The sequence below is a fragment of the Nicotiana tabacum genome, chromosome 1 (assembly GCF_000715075.1).
Source record: "Nicotiana tabacum cultivar K326 chromosome 1, ASM71507v2, whole genome shotgun sequence".
In the NCBI taxonomy this organism is placed as follows: domain Eukaryota; kingdom Viridiplantae; phylum Streptophyta; class Magnoliopsida; order Solanales; family Solanaceae; genus Nicotiana; species Nicotiana tabacum.
In genome coordinates, this window is record NC_134080.1 from 88,212,135 (window position 1) to 88,236,003 (window position 23,869).

General features: G+C 43.3%; 1 pseudogene; it reads left to right on the forward strand.

The window, feature by feature from the left end:
• Positions 1–10,863, forward strand: part of LOC142162993 (uncharacterized) — a 59,119-nt pseudogene extending 48,256 nt beyond the window's left edge.
• The last annotated feature ends 13,006 nt before the right edge of the window (positions 10,864–23,869 follow it).

Sequence of the window (23,869 nt, forward strand, 5' to 3'; positions counted from 1 at the left end):
TCTTCCCAGAAACCCGGACCACTCTGTTAGCTACGAGTATTGCTCAGGGATGCCGGGGCATGATACTGAAAGATGTTGGAAGTTGAAAAACGCAATACAAGAGCTCATTGATAATCGCCGTATTGAAGTACTGGCTCCAGAAGCCCCGAACATCAATCAAAATCCTTTACCAGCGCATTATGAGGCCAACATGATCGAACTGATACACAAAGGGGCAGAGCCTAAAAAACCTTCGCAAGTGGTTATGGTGATTCGTTCTACGGAAGCCAAAGAAAAGACAGTGAGTGCAAGGCCAGTGGTTCAGTTAAAATCAATAAAAGACAAGCCAGTATTGGTAATGGGAAAGGGACCATTTGTGGCTGCAAAAAAGCCAGAGCCAGTCAAGTTAATGGTACCAGGGTCATCATCTGCACCCGTGGTGGTTGTGAGAGGAGCTTACGTGGAGCCGGTTGTCATAAAACCGGTAGTCCAGTTGCCCGTGGTTGATAGCAAAGCCGTACCGTGGAGATATGACAAGGTAATGGTGACATAAAAAGGAAAGGAAGTTGAAGAAGAAAGTTGTGAAGCACAAGGACTAACCCGGTCGGGACGTTGTTTCGCTCCCGAAGAGTTGAGAAAGGCTAAGTGCACTAAAGACAATCCAGTGCCAGTCAAAAAGCTGTGACGGAAGAAGAAGCAGAAGAGTTTCTGAAAAAGATGAAAGTACAAGATTATTCCATTGTTGAACAACTGAGAAAAACACCGGCCCAAATTTCGTTGTTATCATTATTGATTCACTCTGACGAACATTGCCAAGCTTTGATGAAGATATTGAATGAGGCTCATGTGCCCGACAAAATTTCGGTGAACCATCTGGAGACAATTGCCAACAAGATCTTTGAAGTGAATAGGGTAGCATTTTCTGATGATGAATTGCATGTGGAAGGCACAGAACACAACAAGGCTCTCTATTTGACGGTCAAATGTGAAGGTTCAATGGTTACCCGGGCACTGATCGATAATGGGTCAAGCGCCAATATTTGCACGTTGTCCACATTGAACAAGTTAAAGATCGATGAGGATAGAGTTCGAAAAAATAGCATTTGTGTTCGAGGGTTTGACGGAGGGGGAACAAACACAGTAGGGGATATCGTACTCGAATTAACTATCGGCCCAGTCGAGTTCACTATGGAATTTCAGGTGTTGGATGCTGCAGTATCCTACAATCTTTTGTTGGGCCGACCATGGATTCACGCGGCCAAAGCCGTGCCTTCCATGCTGCACCAAATGGTTAAATTCGAGTGGGACAGACAAGAAATTGTGCTACATGGGGAAGATCCCACATGCGCCATGAATGATACCATTGTGCCCTTTATAGAAACTGAAGATGATAAGGGACCATGGGTTTATCAAGTCTTCGACACGATCCCGGTGAGTAGAGTGCCCGAAGGGAAAAGCATGCCATGTCCTAGGGTGGCAGCTGCGACCGTCATGGTAGTATCAGAAATGCTGAATAACGGGTTCGTGCCAGGGAAGGGTCTGGGGGCTGAACTTCAGGGCATTATTCAACCTGTATCCCTTCCCAAAAATCTGGACACCTTCGGATTAGGTTTCAAACCAACAGCGGCAGATGTTAGAAGAGCCCGTAAATTGAAAAAGAAAGCTTGGTTTCTTCCTAAACCTATTCCACGTTTGTCCAGGTCCTTCGTCAGGCCGGGTAGTAAGAAACAGTCATTGGCAAAGATGTCAGGTTCGTTGATTGGGGCAGAGGGGAATTTGGATAAGGTGTTCGAGAGAGTATTTGCTGAAGTAAACATGGTTGAGGCCGGGGAAGGGTCAAGCGGAGCAGACATACAGTACATCGGACCACATGCTAACATCAACAATTGGGAAGCTACTCCTCTTCCAATTCGGAGGGAGTCGTGGTAGTGGGCTTTGTTTTCCTTTTGTCACCTGGATTATTCCAGATTTTTGTAATCCAGTTGCTATGTTTCGTCCGTTTGGATGAGTTAAAACCTTGTTATCTTTACCTTTAATGAAATGCAAATTTTTTCGTCCCTAATTCTCTTTCCATTTTCTTTTCTTTTTGTACAGTTCTTTTTATGCTGATATCAATGATATGACATGCGTGAGGAATCTTCGGCCCAGTTTTAAAAGACAATTTAGCTCGGAAGTAATAATACAAGAAATCGAGTGTGATGATGGGGTGGATTGTAACAATGATGAAGCTTATGAGGAAATTAGTAAAGAAATATGTCATTTTGAAGAAAAACCCAAACCTAACCTAAACGACACAGAAGCAGTTAATCTAGGGGACCAAGATAATGTGCGAGAAACTAAAATAAGTGTTCATCCGGGGCCACAACTCAAGGAGGAGATAATTAAAGTATTGCATGAGTACAAAGATGTCTTTGCATGGTCATATGATGATATGCCAGGTTTGAGCACCGATTTGGTGGTTCACAAATTACCCATTGATCTGGCACTTCCCCCTGTCAAGCAGAGGTTGAGAAAGTTCAAAACGGACATAAGTGTGAAGATCAAAGAAGAGATTACCAAGCAGTTTGAGGCAAAGGTCATTCAGGTTACATGGTATCCCACTTGGTTAGCTAATGTCGTGCCTGTGCCGAAGAAAGATGGCAAGACCAGGGTGTGCGTCGATTATCGAGACCTTAACAAAGCAAGTCCAAAAGATAATTTCCCATTGCCTAACATCCATATACTGATCGACAATTGTGCCAAACATGATATTGGCTCTTTTGTGGATTGTTATGCGGGTTATCATCAGATTCTAATGGACAAGGAAGATGCAGAAAAGACGGCATTTATCACGCCGTGGGGAACATATTGTTATCGGGTCATGCCGTTTGGTTTGAAAAATGCTAGGGCAACTTATATGAGGGCCATGACAACCATCTTCCATGATATGATACATAAGGAAATCGAGGTATACGTGGATGATGTGATCGTGAAGTCTAGACAGCAATCCGACCATGTCAGAGATTTGAGAAAGTTCTTTCAAAGGCTTTGCAGGTACATTCTTAAGCTCAATCCTGCAAAGTGTGCTTTCGGGGTGCCATCCGGGAAGTTGTTGGGGTTTATAATCAGCCGGCGGGGTATTGAATTAGACCCGTCGAAGATCAAAGACATTCAAGAGTTGCCACCTCCAAGAAACAAAACCGAGGTGATGAGTTTATTGGGAAGATTGAACTATATCAGCAAGTTCATTGCTCAGCTCACGGCAACGTGTGAACCAATTTTCAAGTTGTTGAAGAAAGATGTCGCGGTCAATTGGACTGATGAATGTCAGGAGGCTTTTCATAAGATAAAGGGGTATTTGTCAGACCCACCCGTGTTGGTTCCGCCAGAACCAGGGAGGCCTTTGATTTTATATCTGACAGTTGTGGACAGTTCATTCGGCTGTGTACTGGGGCAGCACGATGCTACGGGCAGAAAGGAGCAGGCTATCTACTATCTCAGCAAGAAGTTCACATCTTACAAGGTTAAGTATACTCATCTGGAAAGGACATGTTGCGCCCTAACTTGGGTGGCACAGAAGTTGAAACATTATTTGTCATCTTACACTACTTACCTTATATCTCGCTTAGACCCATTGAAGTATATTTTTCAGAAACCCATGCCCACAGGAAGGCTTGCAAAGTGGATGATCTTTCTTACCGAGTTCGACATTATCTATGTAACATGGACCGCCATGAAAGCACAGGCATTAGCCGATCATTTGGCTGAGAACCCCGTCGATGAAGATTATGAGCCTTTGAAAACCTATTTCCCTGATGAAGAGGTGATGCACATTGATGAATTAGAACAAGCTGAGAAGTCGGGATGGAAACTTTTCTTTGATGGGGCTGCAAATATGAAAGGCGTGGGAATAGGAGCGGTACTTATTTCGGAAACAGGTCAGCATTACCCTGTTACGGCTTGGCTTCGTTTCTATTGTACAAACAACATAGCAGAATATGAGGCGTGTATATTGGGATTGAGATTAGCTGTGGATATGGGTGTATGGGAAGTCTTGGTCATGGGTGACTCGGACTTACTGGTACACCAGATTCAAGGAGAATGGGAAACACGGGATTTGAAGCTTATACCGTATCGGCAGTGTTTGCATGAGCTTTGCCAGCGTTTTCAGGTCATAGAATTCAGGCACATTCCAAGGATTCATAATGAGGTTGCTGACGCTTTGGCTACTTTGGCGTCAATGTTGCACCATCCGGATAAAGCTTATGTTGATCCATTGCAGATTCAGGTTCGTGATCAGCATGCTTACTGTAATGTGATAGAAGAGGAAATTGATGAAGAGCTGTGGTTCGATGATATCAAAGAGTACATTAGAATGGGAATATATCCGATACAGGCCATTGGTGATCAGAAAAGAACTATTCGGCGATTGGCAAGCGGGTTTTTCCTTAGTGGAGGAGTGCTGTACAAAAGAACTCCAGATCTCGGGTTGTTGAGATGTATAGATGCAAGGCAGGCCACAACTATCATGACTGAGGTACATTCCGGAGTTTGTGGACCGCATATGAGTGGGTATATGCTAGAAAAAAAGATTCTCCGAGCTGGTTATTATTGGCTCACGATGGAGCGGGATTGTATTAGTTTTGTGCGTAAGTGTCATCAATGCCAAGTACATGGAGATTTGATTCATTCTCCACCATCAGAATTACATACGATGTCCGCACCATGGCCTTTTGTTGCGTGGGGCATGGATGTTATTGGGCCAATTGATCCAGCAGCATCAAATGGGCACAGGTTTATTCTGGTAGCTATAGATTATTTTACCAAATGGGTGGAAGCTAAGACATTCAAGTTTGTGACTAAGAAAGTTGTAGTCGACTTCGTGCATTCAAATATCATCTGTCGGTTTGGGATTCCAAAGATAATCATCACAGATAATGGGGCTAATCTTAATAGTCATTTGATGAAGGAGACATGTGAGCAGTTTAAGATTACTCACAGGCATTCTACTCCGTACCGCCCCAAGGCAAATGGTGCGGTTGAAGCAGCCAATAAGAATATAAAGAAAATACTCCGGAATATGGTTGAAGGATCTAGACAGTGGCATGAGAAATTACCTTTTGCTTTGTTAGGATATCGCACCACCGTCCGTACCTCGGTGGGGGCAACTCCTTATTCTTTGGTATATGGTACCGAGGCATTAATACCCGCAGAAGTGGAAATCCCATCACTGCGAATCATTGCAAAGGCTAAGATCGATGATGATGAATGGGTGAAAAGCCGTCTTGAGCAGTTGAGTTTGATTGACGAGAAGAGATTGGCATCAGTGTGTCATGGCCAACTGTACCAACGAAGAATGGCAAGAGCATGGCCAACTGTACCAACGAAGAATGGCAAGAGCATACAACAAGAAAGTACGTCCAAGGAAATTCAAAGTCGGGCAATTAGTACTGAGGCGGATTTTGCCTCATTGGGTTGAGGAGAAAGGAAAGTTTGCCCCAAACTGGTAGGGACCATTCGTAATAACCAGAGTGTTGTCTAACGTAGCATTGTATTTGACAGATGTGGAAGGAAAATGTATAGAAATGGCCATCAATTCTGATGCGGTCAAGAGATATTATGTATGATTTCTTTATTTTCTGAATGTATCTGTTTGTATTTGGCATATCTTAAAGATTGAAATGATGAAGGCATTTTGTCCTGCTATCCAAACACTATTATCCCTTGTTATCCCCTTTGAGCCTTAGTTATTTTTCATACCCCTCTTTCGGAATCAACGGCACTATCAGGGAACATAGGTGCCGAACATAAAAGAAAGAAGAGAAAGACCAAAAGAAAAAGAAAGAAGAGAAATACAAAAACAAAAACAAAGGAAAAAAAGAACAAAGGAAAGGAAAAAGAAAGAAAAGAAAAGCAAAGAAGAAAAGGAAAGAAAGAAGAGCAAAAGAAAGAAAGAAGAGAAAAACAAAGGAAAAGGAAAAGAAAGAAAAGGAAAAGGAAAAAGAAAGAGAAAGAAAAGGAAAAGGAAAAAGAAAGAGAAAGAAAAGAGAAGAAAGAAAAACACAACAACAAAAGTTAAATACAGTGAACTACGTTTGACTTGATTTCGAAAGGGTACGTAGGCAGCCTTATTCCGAGGTTCAGTCATACCAAAATAGAAATCCAAAAATCCCCAAGTAAGAAACTGGGGCAGAAGTTGTGATTTTTTGTGAAAATTGGATTCCGAAAGTTGTAATTCAAACCCATTCGAATTGTTTTGAGCCTTTATACCTTTCTTTCTAACCCAATCCAAAAGCCTACGTTATGGTCCAAAGAAAGACCTTTTGATCAATTTCTAAGAAATGCCAGGTCGAGCAGGTGACGGTAATTCGTATCAGTGGCGACACTCTGATCCAAGCAAGAAAGAACGAAAGTAAAAATGAGAGAGTCTTATTGGTGAAAACCTTCACGGGCACCGTAAGGCGACGGGAGCTAAGATAAAATAAATGAGAGAGTCTTATTGGTGAAAACCCTCGCGGGCACCTTGAGGCGAAAGTGAGCTGGAAAACGTTTTAATGGCAAAAGGTCTGTGGGTAGAAAAATGTTTTGAGGTACCGCAGGAAAGCAAAGTTAAGGTCTGGGTAATTCAAACAAGTGATGAAGTTCTGGGCAACAAAGTGCGGCGATTGAAAGACGGTTATATGGACAGATCGGGCCGATCAATTCAAAATGCATGTCATAACCATTGGTACCATCTGTCTCGCTCAGATAAGTTTCTTTTCCTTCTCTTTTTGAAATAACCATCTGGTTTTGGATTCTTCTTATCCTTGACTCAAAAATCATCGCATTTCATTTCCTTTTGAGGGTTTTATCTAGTTGAGATGTTTCAGTGCTAGTCTTGGTCAATGCAAGTAGAAAGGACTTCAAAGCTCACTACCGGTTTCTAGAAATGTAAAGAATAACGTGGTCAGAGCATGTCAAAAAATAACTTGATGTCAGGTGGAACACAGGGAATTAACGGAAGTTTCATCGGTGAAATGATTGGGGAATGTCGTGGGAAAGGCAAAAGCTTAAACAAAAGGTCAGAAAATGAAATAACAGCATGTACATAAAACATTTAGGTCGCCGGATGTTGGGAAATTTAAAAGTTGGTCAGAAAGTCAAGCGATTCAGGGACAGTGCGTGGAAGGCAATCAACACGAAGCAAGGCAGTGGAAGGATTTGTCAGCAAGAAGGCCATCAACTAACCACCATTTTAAACTGACGAAATTTTCTTTGATTGTAACAGGGGCAAAAAGTTAGCCGTTGAAAAGGAATTCTCCAAGAAGGAAACAAGCAGTAATCAGGTTTGATCGCAAAGTGCGGTTTGATTAAATACGAGATAATCTTGAAGTGCATAAGGGGAATGGAATTTGATTGCAAAGTTGGCATGATTAGAATAAGTGCAAGTTGTCAGGACCTTCCTGGATAATAAGACGTAGTTCATATACCCTAAAATCAAGAGTCCGCCTGGAAAATAGAGACATATCATTCAGATTTTTAAGCAGTCAGGGGCCCGCCTGAAGAACGGAGGTGATACAATTCAAGTTTTTAGCTTCCCTTCAATCTCTTTGTTCATCTAGTAATCAGGAGTCCGCCTGAAGAATAGAGACATACAATTTAATTTTAGTAATCAGGAGTCCGCCTGAAGAATAGAGACATAGTTTCAATTTTAGGTTCAAAAGTCAGGAGCCCGCCTGGAAAATGGAGGTGTTAAATATTTATAGCAGTCGAAATCAGGAGCCCGCCTGGAGAACAGAGGTGATATAATTCAATTTTAGTTTTCAATCAATCTCTTTGTTTATTTTGAAGACAGGAGCCCGCCTGAAGAATAGAGGCATGCGATTCAAGTTTCGGAGGTCAGGGAATCCGCCTGGAGAATAGAGGTATTATGATTCAAGTTTTAGTTTTTAAAATCTCAGCCAGTAACATGTGCTCAGCTTTCAAACTGGGGCAGAAAGTTTCCGTTGTTGTGTTTGTGTTGTGAAGTCAGGAGCCCGCCTGTATAACAGAGGAATACATATAGTTCAAGTTTCAGAAGTCAGGAGCCCGCCTGTATAACAGAGGAATACATACAGTTCAAGTTTCAGAAGTCAGGAGCCCGCCTATATAACAGAGGAATACATACAGTTCAAGTTTCAGAAGTTGGGAGTCCGCCTAAGGGAATAGCGATATGGATTTTATCGAGAAAGAACAAGACAACAAGGCAACAAGGAAGTACAAGAGCAAGTTTGAAGAATTTAGATAGGATTTTTATGATTCATAGAGCATAGTTAGTTTAGCTTCTTTTATCTTTGACATGGTGTAATAAGGGAGGTCAGCAAGCAGTAACGGCAGCAGTAACAACAGCAAGCATAGTACAATCATAATTCCTGGTAGTCCCAGCTACCAAACATTCCCGAACTACACTGACCTGATTCCTGTTCAGCCCAGGATATGTAGGCAACCTTCGAAGCAGGATGCGGTCAAACTTTTCAAAAATGCTTCACACGGAATTTTCAAACGAGCAAAAATCGCTCGTATTTGCTCACTTATCTTTGCCCGAAAACCCTTCGTGTTTCCGAGCAAAGAGGGGTAGCTGTGAGCACGTGATTTTTGCCCTAAAATATGATTATTCCCAAAATCCCAAACAAAATAATTTTCCTTTATTTTTTACAATTTTTTGCAATTTTGGCGTCATTTTCTGATAATTGTTGCATGCTATTTGCGCATGTTAATTCTATAAAGTACAAAAACATGCATTTTTTGCGCTTAGGTTTTAGTATCAATTAAGGGTTAATTGTTTAAAAAAAAGCAAAACATGAAAATCACAAAAATTAGTCACTTTCACATTTTAATGATTTTTACCATGAACTTGTCATGAAATAGCTTTTGAACAATTTTAGTAATTAATTAGTCTTTTTTTGAAATAGCTAGGATTTCACGTTAGTTTTACATTTCCATAAAAATTAGAAAATTATAAAAATTGTAAAAGTGGGAAAAGAAAACAAAAAGGAAATAAGAATAGAAATTGGGTCTTAATAAAAGGCCCAAATTTGGGCCAAATCAGAGGATTTGTTCAGGCCCAAACGTCTCAACCCGTTGTAAATCAGCCCCAGCCCAAGTCCCCAACCCGGTTCGACCCCCTTTCTAATCGAAACGACGTCGTTTCGTGGCCTCCAAATCAGGACCGCTGGATCTCATCAATCCAACGGTCCAGAACTAACGAGGTTCTTAATATAAAAGGGTTCGAAACTCTCCCCCCTACCCCCATTTGCCTCATCGTCCTTACCCTACCCCTCCTAAACAAACCCTAATCCGCGTTGCCATCAAACCCCTCGCCGGCGGTGAACACAACCTACGCTGTTCACTTCGAGATTAACACCATAGATCCCCCTCACTCTCCTCTGTCCATTGCACCCACTGGTTCACCTCGAACAAGGCCGGAACTCGTCGAATCTTAGTTTGAAGTTTTCCGGCCAAGTGACAAGTTCATCCAAATCAGTCCAAAATCACACCACGCAACCCCTGGCCCTTCCTCAACACTAATCCATGGTTTTTTTCCTTCAAATCACTGTGAAACGGCCCGAATCTTAGATCTAAGAATTTCTGGCCAAACCCTAAAACCAAATCCTTTTGATTTCGAACCGTAGTATCCTTAACCATGTGTTCTCTTGTAAGAACACATGGATAGGGATGTTACGCGTCAAAAATCTGAAAGGATTCAGACGTTTCTGACTGGACGGAGTCCCTTGTGCCTCTGTGAGTTTTACTGCTTCCTTTTACTCGCATGTTTGAAGTGTTATTTACAGTTGTTGTTTCGTTAATTTTTTCTGTTAAATTTTATGATTTATTCGTATTAGTTTAAGTTCTGCCAATGGTTGATTAGTTCTGAATCGATATTTGTTTGAATGATTATGAGTTTACGGATTAAGAATTAGCTTTAGTTCATTTAATATTGTTCATGTTAGTTTAAGTTTAGTTTGATATCATTTAGTTTTGATTGAATTAATATAATTGAACAATTGGGTTTGGTCAGTTGATTAATTGTTTTCTGAGTGCTAGTTAATCATTCTCAGTTAGTTTTAGATTGGGTTAGAGTATTGGTTATAGCTGTTAAGGATGAGGTTAGGTTCAGTAACTTTGAGGGACTTTCAGGGGTAATCTGGGTATGAAAAAGGGTAGTTCTGATAGGAATAGTAATACCAAGGTATATGGAAGGGCAGTATAGGTATTGTATGGGTAGAGGAATACCCTAGGGCCTTCTAGATTGGGGTACAAGTGTAGATTTTAATAATTGTAATGCATTTACTTGTTTAGCAAGTTAAGAATAGAGGGACCAAACTGAAAATAGGGAAGGGACTGAATAGAAAATGAGAATCTGATCTATTCTCTTTGGGGTTTGCCTATAAAAGGGCATGAAATGCCTTGGAAAAGGGGGCTTCTTCCTCTTCTGCCTTCAGCTCTAAGCTTAAAAACCTCCACTAAAGACCCTTCTTCCTGTTTTCAATTTCAGCTGGCACTTTAATCCCAAGTTTATTCAGAAAACAAAACAGCAAAAAAAATATGAAGAAATCCTAAACAATTTTACAGTTTCATTACTAGTTTAGGATTTTAGTTGGGTTTGGGGTCCAGCAGAATTGTAGGGTTGTTTAGACTAAACTCAGTTGTGAGGTCTAGAAGTGTATTTGAAGTATGTGTTGGATTGCTCTGTGGGGTTGCCTGTATTTCTGGTCTTCAAAAGTAGTTCCTGGCCTGTTCTGGGGTATATATTGTTGAGTTTGCTGCTGTTGCTGTTCAAAGTAGCTGACTCCTTTCCTTCTTATATTTTCATTTGTCCAGGTACACAATTATACCCCTGATGAATGTGAGCTGAAATGGGCAGAAATGAATTATTTGAAGAATTAATGTACATGCAGAACTGAGTTCTGATTTAGCTAACTTTCAGATCTAATTACTCAGTGTTCAATTCATGGATATTATTTAAAGTTTTGCTTGCTCTAGAGCTAAATAAATCATATGAACTGTTATATTTTAGAGTCATGTTAGTACTATGAAGTGAACACCAGTGCTAGTTGACTACATGATAGATTGATAGCAATGTTGACATGAATTGATTCAGAAATAGCTCGTTTGCTTCATGTTATTGAGATTGTGTTTATAGCTTAGTTTACCTTGATGATGTCTAAGAAAATCACCAGAATGTCAGTAGATGAAGTAGCCTATATATGAAGTGGAATTCAATTGACTAATTTCCTTATAAGTTAAGTAGATGTGCATTACTTCCCCTTGGCTGATTATTGAATACTTGCAATAGTTTAGAGATAATTTCAAAGTGTTGTCTGGGCAAACAAATTAAGGCTTCGCTGGCTCAAAGATAAGCCATCTCAGGCTAGTATGCGAACAGCCTTCGTGAATCTGGGCTTCTCAAGGGATTCGAGCCCAGGTATTGAAGTCTGTCGCCTGGGCCTCCCTTTCGTTGCCTGATCCAAACTTTGGGCCACTTTTGAGGCCCGTCAATGGTCCAGTCCAGTGTAGAAATTGGGCGACTGAACTTTTTCAGTCTACACACAATTGAGTTCTTTTTTTTGGGACATTTGATCATTAAAAATTGTAAGTTAATCTCAATTGGTTTATTTTAAAATGTTAGAAGTGAATTTCGCCCAACGCAAATCACGTACGCGGCTGTCCTCAATGATGGTGTATAAAATGGATTAGGAGTTAGGATGGCCATTTAGCAAACTCCACGGTTCTCTCCATAACCTTACGTTAGAATCTTTAAACGCAGTTTTAATTAAATTACTTTCTTAAACTCGGGTGCGCATTGATGCGACCCAAATCCAAATCTCGACAAAGTCAAAAATGTGTTGACAAACACGGGTGCATTGATTGTGACGTGGTTCGAAACACGTTTTCGCGACGTCGTAATCCTTATAAAATAAATGATGATAGAAAAGAGGTTCACAAATTGAGACGAGCCTCACCGCACAAAAAATAAATAAATATGGGGCCCTCAATAAATAATTACCGAAATGATTAGAATTTGGAATGGCCATTTAGCAAACTTCATAGTTTTTCCCCAAAATAATACTACGTTAGCATCTTTAGGCACGATTTAATTAAATTACTTTCTTAAATTCGGGTGCGCATTGATGCGACCCAAATCCAAATCTCGATGAAGTCGAAATGTGTCAACAACCACGGGCGCATTGATTGCGACGGGGTTCAAAACGCATTTTCACGACATCGTAATTCTTATAAAATAAATAATGATAAAAAGTGGTTTACGAATAGAAGGAACATAATCTAGCATGTATTAAAATCAGATATAATCAATACAACAGTTAAGCGACCGTGCTAGAACCACGGAACCCGAGAATGCCTAACACCTTCTCTCGGGTTAACAGAATTCCCTACTCGGATTTCTGGTTCGCAGACTGTAACAGAGTCATATTCTTCCTCGGTTCGGGATTCAACCGGTGACTTGGGACACCATTAATCTCCCAAGTGGTGACTCTAAATAATTAATAATTAAATCCCATTCCAATTGTCCTTTAAATGGAAAAACTCCTTTACGCCCTTACCCGTGTAGGTGTAGAAAAGGAGGTGTGACACTGTTGTTGTAAGCAAACTCCACCAGTAGCAGGAACTTATCCTAAGACCCTCCAAACTCGATCACACATGCACGGAGCATATCCTCAAGAATCTGAATAGTGCGCTTGGACTGTCCGTCCGTCTAAGGGTGAAATGTTGTACTCAACTCTACCCGAATCCCCAATTCATGCTGAACGACCCTCCATAACTGTGATGTGAACTAAGTACCTCTATCTGAAATGATGGAAACTGGAATACCATGCAGACGAACAATCTCCCGGGTATGAATCTCCGCCAACCGCTCCGAAGAATAGGTAGTAGACACAGGAATGAAGTGATCGGACTTGGTTAGCCGATCCACAATCACCTAAATAGCATCGAACTTTCTCAAAGTCCGTGGGAGCCCAACTACAAAGTCCATGGTGATCCGCTCCCACTTCCACTCCGGAATCTCTATCTGCTCAAGAAACTCACCCGGTCTCTGGTGCTCATACTTCACCTACTGACAGTTGAGGCACCGAGCTACGAACCCAATTATATCCTTCTTCATCCGCCTTCACCAATAGTGTTGCCTCAAATCCTGGTACATCTTCGCGGCACCCAGATGGATGGAATACCGCGAATTGTGGGCCTCCTCTAGAATCAACTCCCGAAGTCCGTTAACATTGGGTACACAAATCCGACCCTGCATCCTTAATACTTCGTCATCACCAATAGTCACATCTCTGGCATCACCGTGCTGAACCTTGTCCTTGAGGACAAGCAAATGAGGGTCATCATACTGACGCTCCCTGATACAATCAAATAAGGAAGACCGAGAAACTACGCAAGCTAGAACCCGACTGGGCTCGGAAAGATCCAATCTCACAAACTAGCTGGCTAAGGCCTGAACATCCATCCCCATAGGTCTCTCCGATGCTGGTAAATAAGCCAAACTCCCCAAAATCTCTGCCCGGCGACTTAAAGCATCGGCCACCATATTGGCCTTGCTCGGGTGATACAAAATAGTGATATCATAGTCCTTCAGCAACTCTAACCACCTCCTCTGGCACAAATTTAGATCCTTTTGCTTGAACAGGTGTTGCAAGCTCCGATGATCAGTATAAATCTCACAAGGAACCCCGTACAAAGAATGGCGCCAGATCTTTCGGGCGTGAACAATGGCAGCTAAATCAAGGTCATGAACAGGGTAGTTCTTCTCATGCACCTTCAACTGTCTGGACGCGTAGGCAATCACCCTACCGTCCTGCAACAAATTCGCTCCAAGGCCAATCCTCGAGGCATCACAACAGACAGTGTAAGACCCCGAACCTGTAGGCAATATCAAAACTGGGGTTGTAGTCAAAGTTGTCTTGAGCTTCTGAAAGCTTGCCTCACACTCTTCCGCCCACTAGAACGGAGCACCTTTCTAGGTCATCCTGGTCACAGGGGCTGCAATCGTTGAAAAACCCTCAACAAAACGACGGTAATATCCCGCCAAGCCAACAAAACTGCGGATCTCTATGGTTGAGGATGATCTGGGCTAGCTCTGCACTGCCTCTACTTTCTTTGGATCCACCTGAATACCCTCACTCGACACCACGTGGCCTAAGAATGCCATGGAATCCAACCAAAACTCACATTTCGAGAACTTAGCATATAACTTCTTTTCTCTCAAGGTCTGAAGCACTGTCCTCAGGTGCTGCTTATGATCTTCCTGACTCCGGGAATACACCAGAATATCATCAATAAAGACATTGACGAATGAGTCAAGATACAGTTGGAACATAATGTGCATCAAATGCATAAAGGCTGCTGGGCATTGGTCAGCCTAAATGACATAACAAGGAACTCGTAATGACCATATCGAGTCCTGAAAGCAGTCTTCGGGATATCTGGCTCCCGAATTTTCAACTGATGGTAACCTGAGTGCAAGTCAATCTTAGAAAACACTCGTGCGCCCTGAAGCTGGTCAAACAGATCATCAATACGAGGCAAAGGATAACGATTCTTTACTTTAACTTTGTTTAACTGGCAATAATCAATACACATACGCATAGAACCATCCTTTTTCTTCACAAACAAGATAGGAGCACCCCAAGGTGATACACTGGGCCAAATAAAACCCTTATCAAGTAGTTCTTGTAACTGATCCTTCAACTCAGGAGGAGTCATACGATACGGAGAAATAGAAATGGGCTGAGTGCCCGGCAACAGATCAATGCCAAAATTAATATCTCTATCAGGCGGCATGCCCGGAAGATCAGCTAGAAACACATCAGGAAAATCTCGTACTACTGGGACTGAATTAACTGAGGGGGTATCAATACTGACATCTCTCACATAAGCTAAATATGCGTCACACCCTTTCTCAACCATTCGCTGAGCCTTAAGGAAAGAAATAACTCTGTTGGAAGTGTGATCTAAAGTACCATCCACTCAACATGTGGTACACCTGGCATAGCTAGCGTCACGATTTTGGCGTGACAATCAAGAATAGCATAATGGGGTGACAACCAGTCTATGCCCAAGATAATATCAAAATCTACCATGCTAAGCTACAATAAATCGGCTCGGGTCTCAAAATTACTAAGAGCAACCAAACACGACCTATAAATGCGGTCCTCAACAAGAGAATCTCCTACAAAAGTAGAAACATAAACAGGGAAACTCAAAGAATCCCAAGGTACACCCAAATGCAGAGCAAAATAAGAAGACACATAGGAGTAAGTGGAGCCTGGATCGAATAGAACCGATGCATCTCTGTGACAAACTAGTATAATACCTGTGATGATAGAATCAAGGCAACAGCCTCGGTACGGGCAGGAAGGGCATAGTATCGGGCTTGGCCTCCCCCTCTAGGGCGACCTCTACCTCCCCGACCTCCACCTCTGGCTAGCTGAGCAGGTAGGGTAGCAATTGGAGCTGTAATTATAGCCTAAGAAATCTGCGGGGCGCGCTGTGGCTGAGAAGTTTGTGGAGGCTCACACCTCCCAAGTCTAGGTCAATCACTCACCACATGGCATGTGTCACCACACTCAAAACAAGATCTGGGAGGACGTGGCGGTTATGACTGGCTCGGGCCAGGTCGGCTGGACTGACCTCTGAAGTCACCATGCGCAAGAGGCGCGCTAGAAACCGGATGTGCATAATAAGGCTCCTAAGGCCTAGGAGGAGCTGGAATACCACTGGCTGTAGGAAGAGCTGAATGAACGGTGCGACTCATATAATCCCTACCATGACAACCTGTAGCTGGGGCACGGGCACCAGAATAATTGCCCGACTCTCGAGACCTCTTGGCCTCCCTCTCCTCTCTCCTCCCTCTCCCTAGCATGCATACCCTCAATCCTCCTAGCAATGCTTACCACCTACTGATAAGAAATATCCATATCCAACTCACGAGCCATGTTAGACCTAATGCTAGGAATAAGCCCCTCAATAAACGGGAAAACCCTCTCATGAATAGTAGAAACTAAGGCCGATGCATATCTAGCCAAACTAGTGTAACGGGCAACATACTCTGAGACAGTCATAGCACCCTAGCGAAAATGCTCAAACTATGTGTGTCATGCGTCTCTAAGGTCCTAAGGAACATACTCCCTCAGGAACAAATCTGAAAACTGAGTCCAAATCAGTGAAGCAGCCTCATCCGGACTATCTAACTCATAGGTGTGCCACCACTCATAGGCGGATCCTCGAAGCTAGAAAGTAGTGAAGGAAACCCCGCTCAACCCTGATATACCCATGGTACGGAGAATGCGGTAACACTTATCTAGATATCCCAAAGCATCATCCGATACTGGACCACTGAATACAGGAGGTTTGTACTTTTTGAACCTATCAAGCCTCAGCTGCTCATCCTCGAAAACCGCTGCCCTGTCCTCGGGCTGATCTCGGGCTGCAGGCTGTACAGGAATAATCTCAGGGACCTTCTCAACATGCACTCGCTGCTCAGGAGTACGGGTGGCGGGAGTCTGTGCTCCTCCCCCGACCTGAGATGTAGCTACTGTAAAGGGAAGCAACCCTGCCTGAGCCAAAGTGGTGTACATGCTCATGAACTGTGTCAGAGTCTCCTGAAGTGCTAGAGTAGTAGTAGCAGTAGGTGTATCAGGTGCTTGGACTCTGACTGGAACTGCTGGTGGTACCTCGGCGGCAGCTCGCACAGGTGCTCTGGCTGCACCATGTGCGCATCCTCGACCTCTACCCCGGCCCCGGCCTCTAACGGCTGTAGTAGGGGGTGCAGGTGCCTGATCATCTCGAGTAGCGCGTATCCTCACCATCTGTGAGAGAATAGAAGACAGAAGTTTAGAATTGTGATATCAAAATCTCGCACGACAACTAAATCAAATGAAGTGGAATTTTCCTAACAGTTACATAGCCTCTCGTAGATAAGTACTGACGTCTCCATACCGGTCAGCGAGACTCTAATAAACTGGCTTGTGATTCATGACTCCTATGAGCCTAGAGCTCTAATATCAACTTGTCACGACCCCGGTTCACCCTCCGTGAACAATCGTGATGGCACCTAGTCCCTACGACTAGGTAAACCTAATAATGCAGAAAATAAACCAATTTGTGGAAGAAAACAAATAAAAACCAAAGTAGTGAATAAAACAGTACTTAATAGTGCCGCTCGGCATACACAATATCAACTCTCAAAAAATCTAATACTTTTCCCAAAACCCAGAATCTCATGAAATCACAAGCTAAGGATACTACATAGTGCTTTAACTCCAGAATGTCTAAAATAAAGTATATACAGAATGGCCGTAACTACAAGAGAGAATGGAGAGAGACTCCTCGGTCTGCGGACGTGGCAAATATACCTCGAAGTCTCTGAAGTATCGCAACGCCTCAAGGATGCTAAGACTAAGTAGAGGTACCTGGGTCTGCACATGAAAAACATGTACAGAAAGGGGTATGAGTACACCATAGCGGTACTCAGTAAGTGCTAAGCCTAACCTCGACCGAGTAGTGACGAGGAAGGTCAGGGCCCTACTGGGATTAAATAAAAAATAAGGGATGACAGAATAAGATAAGCAGTACGGTTAAAAGCTAACAGTAAGACTTTAACACACGATAATAAGGAATACAATGACTGGAACAGAGACAAAGAAAAACAATCACAAGGAAATACCACTCTTCACAAGGATAATAACCGGGGATCTCTTAGTACCCTCAATATATGTCAGGGATCTCTTGGTATCCCGAGGATCTCTTGGTATCGTCAATATATGCTAGGGATCTCTTGGTATCTCGAGGATATCTTGGTATCCTCAATATACGTGCCAGGGATCTCTCGGTATCCCGCACCTCAGCTCAATCATAAATACATATAGGGGATCTTCCGGGATGCCTTCCCGTAGTCCCACAGTAAAACACATAGAAACAACACAAGGAACACTTAATTAAGCTCAATTTCGTACCAAGTAAAACAGGTAATTCTAACCTAACATGCTTTACATAATACAATTAAGACAGTTTAAGCAATAAAGCAATTAAGTGAATTAAACATGTTTTTCTAAGCTAACAGTAGGCTAGAATTACAAGTAGAGTAAGAAGGAAGGAAAAACCCAATTAAAGCTACTTTAGTGAAACAGGTTTTTCAACAATTAGCACAAGTACGCACTCGTTACCTCACGTACAAGGCATTTCAATTACCACAATACCAAATCGTAAAGGGAATGTCCCTCACACAAGGTTAGGCAAGCCACTTACTTCGAACCAGCTCAAATCAGTCTGAAACCACGCTCTTGCCACGAGTACTCGAATCCAAATGGCCCAAATCTATTCAATTAAATTTCATAATGTAAATAACACTTCAAGTAACTGATTCTACACAGAAAGTCTAAGTTGATAAGTGATATTAGGTAAAATGACCAAAACACCCCTCGGGCCCACGTCTCGAAATCGGGTAAAATATACATTTCAAGAATCTCACACTCTCACGAGTTCAGTCATACCAAAAGTCCAAAAGTACCATAATCGGACCTCAAATGGTCCCTCAAATCATCACTCAAAGGTCTCTAATTAGTCAAGCCCTAACCCCCAAGTTACCATCGATTTTCCTTAAATTTTCATGTTTATAATGATAAAAATCACCCCAATAACGAGTTTAGGGACCAAAGACCTTACCCCAATGAAGTCCTGTGAAATCTCCCTTGAAAATGCTCCCCAAGGCTTCTTCCCGTTTGAAAAGAGGTGAAAATAGCTCAAATTCGCGAAGGCAAGAATTTATATGTTTCTGCCAAGCTAATCCGCTTCAACGATCATGGGACCGCACCTGCGGTCCCGCTTTTACGGCCCAACGGTCGCATCTGCGACAATCACTAACTTAGCCTTCTCCACACCTGCGATTCCCCATTCGCAGATGCGGTACCGCTTCTACGGTAAATCTCCGCATCTGCGGATCCTGCTGTTCCTCCCCAATTCCGCTTCTACGATGACAATGCCTCTTCTGCGGCTACGCACCTGCGGGACCCAACCGCAGGTGCGGTTATGATAGAAGATCAGCTGCTCAAACAACTCCCAATTCTTCCGACAACCTTCCGAAACCATCCGAAGGCCCTCGGGACCTCAACCAAAAACACAAACAAGTCTAATACCACTGTCCAAACTTATACCAATCCTTAAAAAACCTAAAACAACATCGAAACGACGAATCAACTACGGATTCAAGCCTAAGAACTCAAAAACTCTAAAAATATGCTTTTGATCAAAAAGTCTATCAAACCTCGTCCGAATGACCTGAAAATTTGCACACACGTCACATTCAACACTACGGAGCTACTCCAACTTTCAAAATTCCATTCTGACCCTCGGATCAAAATCTCAATATCGAACCAGAAACTTCAAAATTCGACTTTCAGCATTTTAAGCCTAAATTAGCTACGGTCCTCCAAAACACAATCTGATCACGCCCCTAAGCCCGAAATCACCCAACAAAGCTAAAGGAACTATCGAAATTCCATTCTGAGGCCGTCTTCACATTGTTCCAATTACAGTCAAATTTCCAACACTTAAGCTCTCATTTAGGGACTAAGTGTCCCAAAACTCTCTGAAACTCACAACCGAACATCCCGGCAAATCAAAATAGCAGAAATAAACACAGGAAAAGCAGTTAATTGGGGATCGGGGCATAAATTCTTAAGATAACCGGCCGAGTCGTCACATCCTTCTACACTTAAACATTCGTCCATCCTCGAACGAGCATAGAGACATACCTGAAGTAGTAAAAAGATGAGGGTAACGGCTGCGCATATCCTGCTCGGTCTCCCAGGTCGCCTCCTCGACTGGCTGACCCCGCCACTGAACCTTTACTGATGCAATGTTCTTTGACCTCAGCTTTCTAACCTGTCTGTCCAATAATGCCACTGGCTCCTCAACATAAGATAGATCCTTTTCCAACAGGACTGAACTTAAATCCAACACGTGCGATAGATCGCCGTGATACCTCCAGAGCATCGAAACATGAAATACCGGATGAACTCCCGCCAAACTGGGAGGTAAGGCAAGCTCATAAGCAACCTCCCCAACACGCCTCAATATCTCAAAAGGGCCAATAAACCTCGGACTCAACTTCACCTTCTTCCCAAATCTCATAACGCCCTTCATAGGCAAAACTCGAAGTAGAACCCGCTCTCTAACCATATAGGAAACATCACGAACCTTTTAGTCTGCGTAACTCTTCTGTCTGGACTGGGCTGTACGGAGTCTATCCTGAATCACCTTGACATTCTCCAAAGCATCCTGAACCAAGTCTGTACCTAATAATCTAGCCTCGCCCGGCTCAAACCAACCCACCGGGGTTCTACACCACCTACCATATAAGGCCTCATACGGTGCTATCTGAATGCTAGACTGACAGCTAATGTAGTAAACAAACTCTGCAAGTGGCAGGAACTGATCCCAAGACCCTCCAAACAAGATCACACACGCACGGAGAATATCCTCAAGAATCTGAATAGTGCGCTCGGACTGTCCATCCATCAAAGAGTGAAATGTTGTACTCAACTCTACCCGAGTCCCCAACTCATGCTGAACGGTCCTCCAGAACCAAGATATGAACTGAGTACCGCTATCTGAAATGATGGAAATTGGAATATCATGCAGACGAACAATCTCCCGGATATAAATCTCCGCCAACCGCTCCGAAGAATAGGTAGTACACATAGTAATAAAGTGAGCGGACTTGGTTAGTTGATCCACAATCATCCAAATAGCATCAAACTTTCTCAAAGTCCGTGGGAATCCAACTACAAAGTCCATGGTGATCCGCTCCCACTACCACTCCAGAATCTCTATCTGCTGAAGCAACCCACCCGGTCTCTGGTGCTCATACTTCACCTGCTAACAGTTGAGGCACCAAGCTACAAACCCAACTATATCCTTCTTCATCCGCCTCCACCAATAGTGCTACCTCAAATCATGGCACATCTTCGCGGCACCCGGATGGATGGAATACCGCGAACTGTGGGCCTCTTCTAGAATCAACTCTCGAAGTTCGTCAACATTGGTACACAAATCCGAACCTGCATCTTCAATACCCCGCCATCACCAATAGTCACATCTTTGGCATCACCATGTTGAACCTTGTCTTTGAGGACAAGCGAATGAGGGTCATCATACTGATGCCCCTGATACGATCAAATAAGGAAGACCGAGAAATCACGCAAGTTAGAACCCGACTGGGCTCCGAAAGATCCAATCTCACAAACTGGTTGGCTAAGGCCTGAATATCCATCGGCATAGGCCTCTCCGATGTTGGTAAATAAGCCAAACTCCCCAAACTCTCTGCCCGGCGACTCAAAGCATCGTCTACCACATTGGCCTTGCCCGGGTGATACAAAATAGTGATATCATAGTCCTTCAGAAGCTCTAACCACCTCCTCTAGCGCAAATTTAGATCCTTTTGCTTGAACAGGTGTTGCAAGCTCCGATGATCAGTATAAATCTCACAAGGAACCTCGTACAAATAATGGCGCTAGATCTTCAAGGCGTGAACAATGGAAGCTAACTCAAGGTCATGAATGTGGTAGTTTTTCTCATGCACCTTTAACTGTCTGGACGCGTAGGCAATCACCCTACCGTCTTACATCAGAACCGCTCCAAGGCCAATCCTCGAGGCATCATAATAGACAGTGTAAGACCCCAAACCTGTAGGAAATATCAAAACTGGGGTTGTAGTCAAAGCTGTCTTGAGCTTTTGAAAGCTTGCCTCACACTCTTCTGTCCACTAGAACGGAGCACCTTTCTGGGTCAACCTGGTCATAGGGGCTATAATCGTTGAAAAACCCTCAACAAAACGACGGTAATATCCCGCCAAGCCAAGAAAACTACGGATCTCTGTGGTTGAGGATGGTCTGGGCCAGCTCTACACTGCCTTTACTTTCTTTGAATCCACCTGAATACCCTCACTCGACACCACGTGGCCTAAGAATGCCATGGAATCCAACCAAAACTCACATTTCAAGAACTTAGCATATAACTTCTTTTCTCTAAAGGTCTGAAACACTGTCCTCGCGTGTTGCTCATGATCTTCCCGACTCCGGGAATACACCAGAATATCATCAATAAAGACAATGACGAACGAATCAAGATACAGCGGGAACATACTGTGCACCAAATGCATAAAGGCTACTATGGCATTGGTCAGCCCAAATGACATAACAAGGAACTCGTAACGACCATATCTGGCTCCCGAATCTTCAACTGATTGTAACCTAAGCACAAGTAAATCTTAGAAAACACTCATGCGCCCTGAAGCTGGTCAAACAGATCATCAATACGAGGCAAAATATAATGGTTCTTTATTGTAACTTTGTTCAACTGGCGATAATCAATACACATATGCATAGAACCATCATTTTTCTTCACAAACAAGACAGGAGCACCCCAAGGTGATACACTAGGCCAAATAAAACCCTTATCAAGCAGTTCCTGTAACTGATCCTTCAACTCAGGAGGAGCCATACGATACAGAGGAATAGAAATAGGTTGAGTTCCCGGCAACAGATCAATTCCAAAATCATTATCTCTATCAGGCGGCATGCCCGGAAGATCAGTTAGAAACACATCGGGAAAATCCCGTACTATTGGGACTGAATCAACTGAGGGGGTATCAATATTGATAACTCTTCACATAAGCTAAATATGCGTCACACCCCTTCTCAACCATTCACTAAGCCTTAAGGAAAGAAATAACTCTGCTGGGAGTGTGATCTAAAGTACTCCTCCACTCAACACGCGGTACACTTGGCATAGCTAGTGTCACGATTTTGGTGTGACAATCAAGAATAGCATAATGGGGCGATAACCAGTCTATGCCCAAGATAATGGCAAAATCTACCATACTGAGCAACAATAAATCGGCTCGGATCTCAAAACCACTAAGAGCAACCAAACACGACTGATAAATGCGGTCCACAAAAAAAGAATCTCTCATAGAAGTAGAAACATAAACAGGGGAACTCAAATAATCCTGAGGTACACCCAAATGCGGAGAAAAATAAGAAGACACATACGAGTAAGTGGAGCCTGGATCGAATAGAACCGATGCATCTCTGTGACAAACTAGTATAATACCTATGACGACAGAATCGGAGGCAACAACCTCGATACGGGCAGGAAAGGCATAGTATCGGTCCTGGACTCCCCCTCTAGGGCGACCTCTACCTCCCCGACCTTCACCTCTAGCTGGCTGAGCGGGTAGGGTAGCAACTGGAGCTGTAACCATAGCCTAAGAACTCTGCGGGGTGCGCTGTGGCTAAGAAGTCTGTGGAGGCGCACTCCTCCCAAGTCTAGGGCAATCCCTTATCATATGGCGTGTGTCACCACACTTAAAAAAAGCACTGGGACGACGTGGCAGTTGTGACTAGCTCGGGCCAGGTCGGCTGGACTGACCTCTGAAAGCACCCGGCGCAGGAGGTGCGCTAGAAATTGGAGGTGCATAATAAGGCTCCTGAGGCCTAGGAGGAGCTGGAATACCACTGGCTGCTGGAAGAGCTGAGTGAAAAGGGTGACTCATATAACCTTTACAATGACGACCTACAGCTGGGGCACGGACACTAGAATAGTGGCCCGACTCTCGAGACCTCTTGGCTTCCCTCTCCTCTCTCTCCCTAGCATGCATTCCCCCAATCCTCCTAGTAATGCTCACCACCTGATGATAAGAAATATCCATCTCCAACTCACGAGCCATGCTAGACCTGATGATGGGAATAAGCCCCTCAATAAACCGGTGAACCCTCTCGCGAATAGTAGAAACTAAGGCTGGTGCATGTCTGGCCAAGCTAGTGTAACAGACAGCATACTCTGAGATAGTCATAGCACTCTGGCGCAA